The 12199-nt window shown below is 37.9% G+C and overlaps 1 protein-coding gene across 6 annotated transcripts in view; it reads left to right on the plus strand.

Annotated features, from left to right (window-relative positions):
* Window positions 1-12199, plus strand: part of bach2 (BTB domain and CNC homolog 2) — a 252056-nt gene that overhangs the window by 117177 nt on the left and 122680 nt on the right. The window contains exon 1 of one of the 6 annotated variants that reach the window (XM_062980719.1): window positions 8269-8429. The exons of the other annotated variants lie outside the window; for them this stretch is intronic. The gene's annotated coding sequence lies outside the window, so the exon portion shown is untranslated. Of the gene's footprint in view, window positions 1-8268; window positions 8430-12199 lie in introns of those variants that run through there. 6 annotated transcript variants of the gene reach the window in all.

A 12199-nucleotide genomic window follows, 5' to 3' on the forward strand; every position in this document is an offset into this window, starting at 1 on the left:
GATTTTCATCTGGTTAACATATAGATGACCAATCCACATCTGTTAATCTAAATTAACATTAATCATTCCCATTCTTAGTGAAGGAGTGTTAAAACAGCATGATTCTACCAGGTTATTTTGATAATAGCATAGTTGTGCTAATGTTTGTATTTTGAAGCCCTTCGACATCCATGGAGAAAAAGCACTGTTAAGAGCAAGCAGGTTATTTATTGTTTTGATTTAATCTGATCCTGGCTGCTCCTTTGTCAAGTGTCAGTGAATAAACATATTATGTACCTTGTTAATCCAAACATAGGGTTATTATAACATTGATCTACACTAACATTATCAACATCTTAGCTGGGTTCTATTTCAACCTAATGTTTTCTTTACAGAATCTAAGTTAAAATTCTGTTTAAGTAAATTTCAAAATAGTATTTTATAAAGGCTCCACATAAATATAACTTCTAATGTCTAACTCGGGGTGGGAATTGTGCATTGTCCAAATACTTTTGAGGAATGCTGAGTGTAGACATTGAGCCACATCTCAAGGATCACAGAAGTCACTTTCTAATGAAACTCAGTACATAAATATGTGCACTAAATCTCAATGATCTGCTTCTCTGTGGTTTGCAGAGGCAATAGTTTGAGCTTGCCAGGTGAAATAAGAGAGAGAACTCTTGCCCATTTAATAATTGCGTAAAAGAGTGAATTTCAGCAGGTGCTACTTGTCTAGTAGAGAAGTATTGCTGGCAGAGGGGTGCTTAATGTTTCTCCCTTTATGGCTTTTTAAATTCAAAATTACAATTGCTTTCCTCCTCTGTAGACTTGGTTGCTTAAATCTCACTTCGGGTTTCAATACATATATGAAACCTGCAGGGAAATTTAAGCAAGGAAGTCAGGTGATTTCTAGTAGAAAAGCAGTGAACAGGGAAAGTAGCAAGCATTCCCATTTCAGCATTTTATTTATTTATTTATTTCTCACATTTATATCCTGCCCTTCTCACCCGAAGGGACTCAGGGCGGCTTACAACAGTGGCAACAATTAGATGCCCATACAAACCAATATAAAACAGCACATAAAACAGTTAAAACTATTAAAATACATTATGAATTAAAAATATACATTTCAAACATAAAATCAGATCCGTTCTTCCTCATGCTTTGTTTATAGTTCAGTCCGTGTCATTTTCACCATTTATTGATGGGCACACAGCCATGTTTTTAAGGCTTTTCTGAAGCCCAACATGGTTGGAATTTGACGCATCTCTCCTCTCCGAAGCAGCCCCCCTTTATGTGGCTTTGCAGTAAAGAAACAGGTTGTCATGTAATATTTTGTGTAGACTGAACATTTTTTATTTGGAATTCCAAAATCAGAAATCCTTCAAAATCAGAAACTGTCTACATGAAATAGTGACACCTCTGCTTTCTGATGGTTCAGTGTACACTAATGTTATTTCATGCATAAAATTATTGCTTATAACATTACCTTCTGCTTATGTGAATAACATGTAGATGAAACATACATTCATTTTGTGTTTAGATTTGGGTCCCATTTCCAAGATAACTCACTATGTACTATGTGTAAATACAGGTACTCCAAAATCAAATAATCAAAAATACTTCTGGTCTCAAGGATTTCAAATAAGTGATATTCAACCTATATAATCTTTATTCAAATCCTTTAGATCAGTAGTTCTCAATCTGTGGGTCCCCAGGTGTTTTGGCCTACGACTCCCAGAAATCCCAGCCAGTTTACCAGATATTAGGGTTTCTGGGAGTTGATTTATTTATTTATTTCCCATACTTATATCCCGCCCTTCTCACTCCAAAGGGGACTCAGGGCAGCCTCACAACTGGCAGCAATTCAATGCCCGACATACAAATTCCAAAAATAACAATTACAATTATAAACAAACATTAAAACATAAATTATTAAAACAACAATTAAAATCACGCAAGTTCAAAATTGTAGTACAGAATCAGTCCATTAGTCAACACTTTAAAAGTTCTCAATTATTGCTCTGAAGACCAAAACATCTGGGGACCTACAGGTTGAGAACCACTGTTTTAGATGTATTTGTAACATGAAAAAGTAGATGAAACGTGAAGGACCTTATTTATATTTAGACCAGAATCTGTCCAACCTAATATTGTCTAGTTTGACTGCTCCCAGTCATCCAAAGTTTTACTCTGTAAGAGGTATTTCCCAGTGTTTTGCTGCATGATCTAATTTAACTGGCACAACACATGCTTTATCATGTCATTTCTCCATTCAAAACTACTGTCTTGAGAATCTGATGCCTGGAATCGTCGACCATGTATCATTTCTTTGACTTTCTTTCACTAATACATGTATCCATTGCAAAGAGATCTTGCAGCACCTTTGAGACTGAGAGAAAGAAGTTATATGCATCCATTGCCAATCATGACATTCAGATTTGTTTTAATTTGTCTAGTGATGCAATAAACATAATCTATTTCTCTTGCAATTTACACCATTTTTCAGAGCAGGGAGCAGTAATCAGATATCCTACCTTTTGACAAATTGTTCTAGTTCTAACAAAAAGGCAACAAAGACCTTCAAACACTTGTGATTGGGTTTGTGTTGCTGTAGGTCAGGAAGAGGTATTGGGTTGCTGTAGGTCGATGCCTTTTTATATATTGTTATAATGTTGTTGTTTTATTTTGTCTTATATTGTTGCTATGCATTTTAATGTATCACATTTTAAACTGTGTCGTTCAGGCTTGGCCCCATGTAAGCCGCCCCAAGTTCCTTCAGGGAGATGGAGGCGGGATACAAAAATACTTATTATTATTATTATTATTATTATTATTATTATTATTACTAGCTGTGCCCGGCCACGCGTTGCTGTGGCATTGTCTGGTGGTGTTGGTGAGAACTTGTTGAGGTAGTGATGGTATTGAATGTCTGTTGTATGGTTGTCTTTATGTTTAGTATGCATTTGGTTGTTTGTGTACTGTGAAAGTGGTGAGGGTAGAGGGGGTCTATGTCCCTGTGTAGTATTGTATAGTATTTATATGTTGTCCATGTATTGTGAATGCTTGGATTGTGTCCTGCTGCATAGTAGAAAGGGTTGGGCTGGATGGCCCTTAGGGGTCTCTCCAAACTCTTGGATTCTATGCTTCTATTATTATTATTATCATCATCTTCATCATCATGATTATGTAGAGGCTGGATGGCCATCTGTCAGTAGTGCTTGGATTGTGTCCTCCTGCATGGTAGAAGGAAGTTGAGCTGGATGATCCTTAGGGGTCACTCCAAACCTTAGGATTGTATGATGATGTTGTTATTAGTAGTAGTAGTAGTAGTAGTAGTAGTAGTAGTATTGAGAGGCTGGGTGGCCATCTGTTGGGAGTGCTTGGATTGTGTCCTGCATGATATAAAGAAGTTGAACTGGATGATCCTTAGGGGTATCTGCTAACCTTAGGATTGTATGATATTATTATTATTATTATTATTATTATTATTATTATTATTATTATTATTATTATTATTGAGAGTTTGGCTGGCCATTTGTTGGGAGTGCTTGGATTGTATCATCCAATGGCAGAGTTGGGTTGGACTGGATGGCCTTTAGGGGTCTCTCCTAATTGTCTGATTCTATGATTCTATTTGTGTTATTACTGTGCAGATCTTGGATGGCCATCTGTCAAGAGTGCTTGGTTTGTGTTGTCCTGCATGGTAGAAGGAAGTTGAACTGGATGATCCTTAGGGGTGTCTCCTAACCTTATGATTGTATGATGTTCTTCTTCTTCTTCTTCTTCTTCTTCTTATTATTATTATTATTATTATTATTATTATTACAGTAGAGTCTCACTTATCCAACATAAACGGGCCAGCAGAATGTTGGATAAGTGAATATGTTGGATAATAAGGAGAGATTAAGAAAAAGCCTATTAAACATCAAAATAGGTTATGATTTTACAAATTAAGCACCAAAACATCATGTTATACAACAAATTTGACAGAAAAAGTAGTTCATTACACATTAATGCTATGTAGTAATTACAGTATTTACTAATTTAGCACTAAAATATCATGATATAATGAAAACATTGACTACAAAAATGCGTTGGATAATCCAGAACGTTGGATAAGTGAGACTCTATTATTATTGAGAGGCTGGGTGGCCATCTGTTGGGCGTGCTTGGATTGTGTCCTCCATGGCAGAATTGGGTTGGACTGGATTACCACAGTAATTATTTCATATTACAGTAGAATCTCACTTATCCAACATTCGCTTATACAGTGTTCTGGATTATCCAATGCAGTCTGCCTTTTAGTAGTCAATGTTTTTGTAGTCAATGTTTTAAATTCATTGTGATATTTTGGTGCTAAATTTGTAAATACAGTAATTACAACGTAGCATTACTGAGCATTGAACTACTTTTTCTTCAAATTTGTTGTATAACATGATGTTTGGTGCTTAATTTGTATAATCATTACCTAATTTGATGTTTAATCGGCTTTTCCTGAATCCCTTCTTATTATCCAACTTATCCAACGTTCTGCCGGCCTGTTTATGTTGGATAAGTGAGACTCTACTGTATATTTATAATCTTACTAGCTATGCCTGGCCACGCGCTGCTGTGGCGAAGTCTGGTGGTATGGGAAATAAAGTATTGAGGAATTTGTGGTAGTTAAGGTAAAGGGTAAAGGTTTTCCCCTGGCATTAAGTCCAGTCGTGTCCGACTCTGGGGGTTGGTGCTCATCTCCATTTCTAAACCGAAGAGCTGGCATTGTCCGTAGACTCCTCCAAGGTCATGTGGCCGGCATGACTGCATGGAGCGCCGTTACCTTCCCGCTGGAGCAGTACCTCTTCATCTACTCTCATTTGCATGTTTTTGAACTTCTGGGTTGGCAGAAGCTGGGGCTAACAGTGGGGGCCTCTCCGCTCCCCCAATTGTAACCTGTGACCTTTCGATCCAGAAGTTCAGCAGCTCAGCACTTTAACACGCTGTGCCATCATGGGATATTCTTTGCTAAAGGTTGTAAATATACAATATTTTTAATTTTTTTTGTCTGTGTTAGCTGGCCCTGATTGTTGCCTTTGTGGAATTTCCGATTTCCCTGCTTTCAGAGTGTTGCTCTTTATTTACTGGCCTGGTTTTAGAGATTATATTGTTCTGTATTATTCTATCACAGTAATTATTTCATATTAAAGTAGAATCTCACTTATCCAACATTTACTTATCCAATGTTCTGGATTATCCAACGCAGTCTGCCTTTTAGTAATCAATGTTTTTGTAGTCAGTGTTTTAAATTCATTGTGATATTTTGGTGGTAAATTTGTAAATACAGTAATTACTACATAGCATTACTGCGCATGGAACTACTTTTTCTGTCAAATTTGTTGTATAACATGATGTTTTGGTGCTTAATTTGTAAAATCATAACCTAATTTGATGTTTCATCAGCTTTTCCTGAACCCCTTCTTATTATCCAACATATTCACTTATCCAACGTTCTGCTGGCCTGTTTATGTTGGATAAGTGAGACTCTACTGTATATTGATAATCTTATATTATCTGCTTAGAACTGGATTATATGAGGCCCCTTCTTCACAGCTGTATAAAATGCACACTGAAGTGGATTATATGGGAGTGTGGACTCAAGATAGTCCAGTTCAAAGCAGATAATATAAGATTATGAATTGGTTATATAGCTGTGTGGAAGGTTCTTGAGTCTACACTGCCATATAATCCAGTTAAAATCTGATAATCTGTGGAAGAGGCCTAAGTGAGGCCTAACTGTCCCTGTCCCCTGGGCTGAGTAGTTTGCTAGGCGACCAAGTGGGCGAAGCTTAGGCTTCTAACTGGCAGCAATTGGATAAAAACTATTATTCCTCTCCCTGTAATTAGGACTTTATTTTTCTTTTCTTTTTGTTGTATCAACCTAGAGCCATGGATGATGGGTTGTGTTGTCAAATTTCGAGGTTGGGGGGCCTATAGTTTTGTTGTTTTGTCCGCTGCCCTGATTCCATCACTCTTTTATATATATAGATATTATCTGCTGGATTGTATGAGGCCCCTTCTACACAGCTGTATAAAATGGACACTGAAGTGAATTATTTGGCATTGTGGACTCAAGATAATCCAGTTCAAAGCAGATAATATAAGATTATAAATGGGTAATATAGCTGTGTGGAAGGGCCTTGAGTCTACATTGCCATATAATCCAGTGAAAATCAGATAATCTGTATTTTATAGGCAGTGGGGAAGAGGCCTGAGGCCTAACTGTGCCTGTCCCCTGGGCTGAGTAGGTTGCTAGGAGACCAAGTGGGAAGAGTTCTAACTGGCAGAAATTGGATAAAAAACAATTATTCCTTTCCCCCCAGGAGGGTTTTTACCAGAGCTTCCAGAATTATGGGTGCTATAATTCAAATATGTAACTTTTGTAAGTTCTATCAATAACTATTCCCTTTTCTCACTTTCAGAACTCAGATATGTCTTCAAGCCATATCTAGTGATCTCATTCAAGATCATAGCAGTTCTTTTTTAGAAAAGGACAGTCGCAGTCTATTGCTTGTTTGTACGAGTCCTTCAAATGGGGAAATCTTGGACAAAACCATGGATGAAATTTCTAGGGAGAAGCCACAAACGCATCAGAAATAAGAGGTGTCTTCCAAAGACTGTTGGCCACTCATCTCTAGGAAGAAAAAAAAATCTTACTTGAAGTGTCCTTTTTTATAATGCAAAAGTTAAACCAGCACCATTTTGAGCATCTAATTCAGAGCTTAGTTAGGGCATTCTAGGAGTTATAACCCCAAAAGGTAACACTCCAGGCTATTATCTAGATCAGTTCCCTTTTTTTTTTCCGTGTCAGGAGCAACCAGAGTTGCTTCTGGAGTGAGAGAATTGGCCGTCTGCAAGGACGTTGCCCAGGGGATGCCCGGATGTTTTTTGATGTTTTATCATCCTTGTGGGAGGCTTCTCTCATGTCCCTGCATGGAGCTGGAGCTGATAGAGGGAGCTCATCCGCGCTCTCCCCGGGTGGGATTCGAACCTGGCAGCCTTCAGGTCAGCAACCCAACCTTCAAGTCACAAGGCTTTTATCCCCTAGGCCACCGGAGGCTCCCATTAAAAACATCTTTACAGCATCAGGTTGAGCAAGGCTGCTGTAGAAGAAGCCATGGCTTCTTTGACATAGAGGTTAACTGTTGAAGAAGTTCACTGTTACTTTTTTTCCCCCTTTGGAAGTAATATTCAAGAACCTTTTTAATGAAATTGTTAGTATGATATTTGTAGATCTCCCATTTTTTTTCTTCCACTGAAATTTTTGTATTGAAAATGCCTTCCTTATTTCTCATTTGAAATCTATCAAACTTGTTCTTGAAATAATTTTGTTGTTGGCTCTTTGTTAAGCAAAACATACATCTGCATCTGGGTGTTTACATTGGTTCTTGGAAGTCTTCACTGTGATTTTTTCTAATAAAAGTCTGGCAGCTGTATAGTAAAAAATATTTCATATGACAGACAAACAAGCAGAAAACATCTTGGAGTTAATATATACACCATAGTAAACATGATACAGGCTCCAATCTCCCAAGTTTGTTATGTTACCAACCAGTACACGTTGCATTGGAGAATGTATTAGTCTAGCTGAAGAATGCCACTTCCTTTTTGCCAATTTACACATAGAATATTAATTAAAGTAATCTGAAATTCCCTTGTCCTCTTTTCACATCAGTTGGGTATTGTAAGCCGCCTCTGAGCATTCATTGTATGAGAAAACCTTATGAATATGTGGGATCTTTATAAGTTGACAGGTTACCTTAAGATGCACTTGTTATCATGTCTTCCACTCATTCCCTTGTTGCTTCAATATTTTTTCTCCCCCAGTTAGGACATATTGCTATGTCCCATGTGCTATGTGTGTTTGCAAAAGATCATACAATATTTTATCTGCACAAGGATCACTGTCCGCAAAAGGTTCATTTTTCACAGTGACATCATCCATCTATACACAAGTCCTAGGTGGCTAAAATCACCCATATGAACAGCATATTGCCTTCATTACAGTTTGGCCAGTTTGCCCCCAGTGACTTTAGCACACAGTCAAAACTAATTGCATACATAGTATTATGATATCATGTTTTTTCTGTGATCTCAGACAGTCAGAGATCACAGAAAAAACATGATATCATAATACTATGTATGCAATTAGTTTTGACTGTGTGCTAAAGTCACTGGGGGCAAACTGGCCAAACTGTAATGAAGGCAATATGCTGTTCGTATGGGTGATTTTAGCCACCTAGGACTTGTGTAGTAGATGGATGATGTCACTGTGAAAAATGAACCTTTTGCAGATAGTGATCCTTGTGCAGATAAAATATTGTATGATCTTTTGCAAACACACAAAAAATAATACAGCGGTATTGCCTCTTACACTGAGAGGTGAGGAGTCCATCAAAAGAAAGCATTAGGTAAGGATCTGAAAATAAGCAAAAAAAACCTCAAAAATCATATATAACTAATTGTTTGTAATTCACATAAAGAATACAGTCAGCCCCTGGCAGGGCTGGCCCTAGACAATTTTCAAGTGTAAGCAAACTGTATTATGCAGTGAGAGTGAAAGAAGAGAGCCATGGAGATTTCCCCAAAGTGCCGGGCCTTGGCCAGAGGGAGGAGTTTCCTCCCTCCGGCCAAGACCCAATCCAGGGAAACACGGGGCGTGCTGCTGCTTAGCAATGCGCCACGCATTTCCCAAAGTGCTGTTGCCAAAACTTTTGTTTGCCCACCTCTCTCTCTCTCTCTCTCTCTCTCTCTCTCGGCACTGTACCAGGCACTTCAATAGTGCTCCCAGGAAATTGGTGCCTTCCGCATTTGCGTACTTCGCTTACAGGTTCAGCTGCCCCTGGTCCCCGGGTTATGAACAAGATAGGTTCTGTAGGCTTGTTCTTAAGTTGAATTTGTATGTAAGTTGGAACAAGTGTAACTTGTCTGTGATAGCATAGGTAAGGGGCTAACACCCCTGTGGTGCTTGTTTTGCTGTCTGTTCCCCTGTTCAGAAGATGTCACCTCACTTTCTGTACCTGTGACAATTGGATTTTGAAAATGTAGGATTATTGTGGAAACAAGAATTGGTTGTAAAGTTTCAGTGGAGACGCCTTTTTCCCATGAATTTCCCTTCTTAGGGGTATATTTCTCTCATTTCCTATTCTTTCATCCCTGTTTGTAATTAGTAATCGGATTTTTGTAACTCGGGGACTGCCTGGATATGTACATACATGCAGAACATGTAAATATCTGTGCAGACAACTGATCAAGATAATTCCAAAAAATATATTGTTCAGCATAGGAGCTTGATTTTGATAAATGTATCTTGATTGATCGATTCGTTTTGTTTGAGCACAAAGCATGTATAAAAATCACAATCTTCCTGCTTTAGGATGAGTATAAAAGTTAACTCCTAATATTCATCTCTCATGAGGCTAATTGCTTTAAACCAACACAAAAGCCCCTTCAGAAACTTACTTTCAGAGCCAGGAACCCTGTATTAAAGTTAGAAATGAAATGAAATATTTTGGAAACACTGATGAGTGAAAAGGAGACCAGTAACACTGGATATGATTGTAGTACTATGAAAGTCTATGTAGAGCAATGATTAAGAATATGCATTGGGAAGTCCCATCAGATGTGAACCCAATATGTGGCTTTTGGCAGCCTCATGGCTAACATCCTATCTCCCCGTATACTGTAATAGTAATAATAATATATTTTAGATTCAGATGTCGCTTTTCCCCTCATAAAGTCCTTCTGAAGTAAAATTATTAAATCAATATAATAACATAAGAAGCTAATCTTTATACAGATGCTTAAAGTATTATTTATGCATGTCTTACTTTGTAAGCCAACTAGACTACTGATTTTAAGGGGAAAGATGGAATATAATTTAAATACATTATTATTATTATTATTATTATTATTATTATTATTATTATTTTACCTCCAAGAGAATAGGAAACATTGAAATATGTGCCTCTTCATTTTCTGCCTGAAAATTTCAGTAGAATGGACCTGACACGCTGAATTCATCTGAAGTTTCTTTTAGACCCATCTATGACCAATGGGTGAGGATCCAGACATCTCAGATGTCTCTCTTGAATAGTGATGTTGAAATCCCAAGTTCCAGATTGACTGGAACTAGCATTTAAAGGTTCAAGATATATTTCAAAACCACTAGATGATTGATAACTTATAAGTGTTTGATTCTAGACCATAGATCGTACAGTATTATTCCTTGTGTCGCTATGCAATTTCAATATTATGTAAATCTATACATCTCATACCAGATACTCTCTGCGGTGTAGTGTAGTGTAGTGGTATGAGTGTTGGACTATAACTCAGGAGATCAGGGACCCAATGCCTGTCTTCATTAGTAAAGCTGCATGCCATTGTACCTAACTGATTGTGAAAGTTAAGACAGTGCTACTCGATTTGGGGGTTCATGCCAGTTCATGAATTATTGGCTGCTTGTCTGCCGTGATTTTCCAGGAAAGAAGTAACTGATGGCATTCAATAGGCACAAATATAGTACTACTTTCTGGCACATGGGGGAAAATATAACCAGTCCTGCAATTTAAGGACAGAAACCAACAGAAGGAAAACACTCTGGTTCAATTCTCTTGGTAATTGCATTACATTAAATGACTATTGCAGTAACATAAGTATGTTTCCCTTGTGGGTGATTTGTTTTTGGGGTGTGTTAGGAAATATTTTCTAATAATTATTCCCATATTTTAGGAGGAAAAAAGAAAGACTGTATAAAATAGTGGCATGAAATGGACTTGGACAAGACACAGATGTTTAGCAGCACATTAGGGCAAGGTTAAGTTATAACTTTCCCTAGCTTGACCCCCTGAGCAGAGAAATTCCTGCTTTCATATTATAGATCATGTGTTAAACTTGATACGCTTTGGCTCCCTTTCTGTAGTGTAAGAATATCTGAGGAACACAGGGAGAGAAATAGAGACATTCGCAGAAGGGGACTGTAATGTTTGGGATGCAGTGCTGCTTGTACCACAGTGAACATCAGTCATACCTTCCAAGAATATTGGAGGCCAAGTTCTCACTGAAGTGAGTTGCACCACCTAATTATTAAATTATCATTCGCTTAAAGCAGGCCTCTTCAACCTATAGCACTCCAGGTGCTTGGGCCTCCAACTTACCGAAACCCTAGCCAGTTTGACCAGTGGTCAGGAATTCTGGGAACTGATGTCCAAAACACCTGGAAGGCTGCAGGTTGAAGGCTTAAAGGAAGGAATGGAACTCTTGCACATAGAAAGCTAACCTGTTAACATGGCTAGGACAGAATCCTCCTCTTTTACATCCAGAGGCCAGACCGTAGTATAAAGTATTTATTAGGGTTGTGTGTCAGAGAAAGATTCTTATTTGACTTCAGTGCATAATGAGGGGACATTTTTCTTTCCAGTTTTTATATTCGTTCTGACCAGAACTTGTTCTTACCCTCCCTAGCTTTGAACTATGGGGTGGGGGAAAACCCACTAGATGCAAAAGGAGAATAATGTTCAGCTTGAGTGAAGTTGTAAATGAGAGGTTATGCCTACCTTTGCATGCACTACATGGGATTTTATTGATTATATATGTGTGTGAAAATGTGGCTTACTCATGGTTACATCTTTTTTTGCATGGGGCAAAACCCTTTGTGCCCCATCCAAAATGATAATTTTATTTCTTACCTGCCTCTCCTCGCAGATCGAGGTAGGTCACAACATCACTAAGAACACATAATCATCTAAAAACATTCTATAAAATACACATATTAAAACATATTTCTACAAAATGCATATTAACAAAGATTAAATATGAGACGCAAGTATAAAATTAGTGATTAAAACTGGCTGGATAGGCCTGCCAGAAGAGATGGGTTTTCAGATGTGTTTTAAATTCCGACAGCTCATTTAGCTGTCAGATCTCTTCTGGCATGTTGTTCTAGTAGCAGAAATACTGGGCCCCAGTGGTGCTGAGCTGAGGAGAGGATATAGAACTTCATGGGCAAAGCTTACTGACCACTGCAACTTCATACTTGTGTATGTTTGAATTTAGATATGTGAATGTGTGATCAAAAAGAGAGATCCTCCCTGTTACCTCAGGTAAAATGCTTTTCAGTTAGACCCTCTTTATCAAGGCTACATCAAGTGATGAGAAACTGGCAATGTAGATTTCCTGGTTC

This window comes from Anolis carolinensis, chromosome 1 (genome assembly GCF_035594765.1).
Source record: "Anolis carolinensis isolate JA03-04 chromosome 1, rAnoCar3.1.pri, whole genome shotgun sequence".
In the NCBI taxonomy this organism is placed as follows: domain Eukaryota; kingdom Metazoa; phylum Chordata; class Lepidosauria; order Squamata; family Dactyloidae; genus Anolis; species Anolis carolinensis.